This window comes from Fomitiporia mediterranea (genome assembly GCF_000271605.1).
Source record: "Fomitiporia mediterranea MF3/22 unplaced genomic scaffold FOMMEscaffold_1, whole genome shotgun sequence".
In the NCBI taxonomy this organism is placed as follows: domain Eukaryota; kingdom Fungi; phylum Basidiomycota; class Agaricomycetes; order Hymenochaetales; family Hymenochaetaceae; genus Fomitiporia; species Fomitiporia mediterranea.
The window spans coordinates 6,395,421-6,397,757 of NW_006760386.1; positions in this window are offsets into that span (position 1 = coordinate 6,395,421).

Sequence of the window (2,337 nt, forward strand, 5' to 3'; positions counted from 1 at the left end):
GAGACAACTGTGCTCTTCTACAACACAGTGTTCCAGTTACAGTCAGTTATAATGTTGATATGGTTTGGGAAAGTTGTAGAGTAGCTGGTGATCTTGTACACAATTCTGAGGATGTAAAATGTAGTAGTTTGTTACAAATTCAGAAACCAATTACTTGAGGATTGAGTGATAATACTACAAGGTCTTCTTCTTCCTCCTCTTTGTTACTGACTCAAGTGCTCTACTGTTCCAATAGTGTTCCTAAGGTTTCTGTAATATCAGATTCTGTACTTCTAGTGTTCAGACTATCAGATGTTTTACAGTGTGATTGGATTCTAGCAGATCTGTGTGTTCTACTCAATACAGGTACTAGTACTGACTGTGACTGTGTTGACCTAAGGCTACAGGCTGGTGTCTGAGAAACCTGTTCAGGATGCTGAGAACTGTTAGAACTTGTATTGTTTAACTATAGAAACCCTCCTTATAGTAGGCTCTAGATGAAACTCCTGTAAAGTGTTTAAGAGGAGAACACAGGTGATTTGTTAAGTTTGAGAGGGAGCTAAACCACAAGTCTTATAAGACTAGATTGGTTCTGAACAGGTGTAAGTTCTTCTAACACAGTTGTAACCTTAGAAGAGAGATGTGAATAACAGAAAGTGTACTTTGTAAAGTACATAACAAACAATCTGATACAGAAAACAACAAAGACTAAGACTATGCCTTACACTAGAGGACTTTAAGATGAGAGACAAGAACGAAATCAATAGGTGAACTATCTGAATTCCCCCTGTATCTAGTACATGAGTAACTGTATTTATAGTTTTCTGAGTTCTAGAAAAGTATAGTACTAACAGGGAAATGTCATAGCTGAACAAAAGAAAAATAACAAAATATACAAGAACAAATAAGAGAACCTTTTACTAGAGGTTGGAAGAAAAATGGGGGTGAAAATGTATGAGGAAAATTTAAGTAGTCTACATTCTGACTACAGGAAATGTTATACAAAAAGGAAAAGCAAGATTTACATTAAAAGAAGTAGAAGGTTCTCATACTGTTATTATCTGATTAGTGTAGACAAAGTGTGGAGAGTTCTAAGATTTCTAACTGTCTCCTAAGATCATCACTTTGATTGCCTCAATGTTCTATCTGATTTGGAAGATCACAGTACTTTGATCTAGGCAATAATAATGTAATAGTTTGCTGAGCCACTTACTGTGACACAACTTGTGTTCTGAGCCTGTGATAAGTATGTGATTTGTACATTCTATAAGGAAAACAATGTGTGTAAGCCAATTCCAAGACTGTACACACTTGTGGTTCTGTTTACAAATGCTTGTAATACAGAATAGTTGGGTGTTCTCAGAGTAGGCTTCTATGAGTCACATGGGTGTTTGGAATTGATTACTGTGATTGTCTGTATGTAATGTATAGTTCTTAGTATAATGCTAATTGTTTCAATATATAAGTGTACAAGATTAGACTGGTCATATAGTCTTGATCTTGTCTACTCTAGGTAGTTCTGTACTCTTAGGCTCACTCTATATACTCTACTCTTGTCTCACTCTCTCTCTGTCTGTTCTACAAGTTCTGACTATGTTCTAGTACTTATGTTCCATATTTCTGTTGTGTAAGATAGTTGTAGCCTGAGTCTGCTTACTAAGCCTTCAGGTCCCCTCTACACTGTTACTGACATCAGATTAAGACTCCCTATTGTTACAGTTCTCTACTCTTGTACTTTCAGTTCTAAGGGTTCTACACCCTTCTGTATCAGAACTCAGGACTCCTGTCCCTCAAGGGTGCCATCTATAGACTATATGTGTGCTGACTCTTACTACTACCCTTCCTTACTTTATCATTCCATTCCTTTAACCACCCCTTCATTCTTTGTTCATTCTATAGTCTCTTACCCTTTGTCTATCCCTTCATTCTTTGTACCTTTATCTTTGACCTTCCCTTTCTTTCATTCTTTGTAACTTATCATTCTTAGTAGCTCATACTCCCTGAGTACTCTTGTATAGTTTAGTATATATAAGTATACAAGATCAGACTAGTTCTGTAGTCTTGATCTTGTCTACTCTAAGTAGTCCTGTACTCTTAGGCTTACTCTATATGCTCTACTCTTGTCTCACTCTCTCTCTCTACCCATTCTGCAAGTTCCAACTATGTTCTAGTACTTGTGTTCTGTATTTCTGTTGTGTAGGATAGTTGTAGCCTGAGTCCCCTTACTAAGCCTTTGGGTCCCTTCTACACTGTTACTGACACCTATTACTACCCTACAACTCTCTTACATTTCAGGTATTAGTACTTACTATTGTATCAATCTCTTTTCTTTGTTCTAACCCTTTTACATTTTAATTT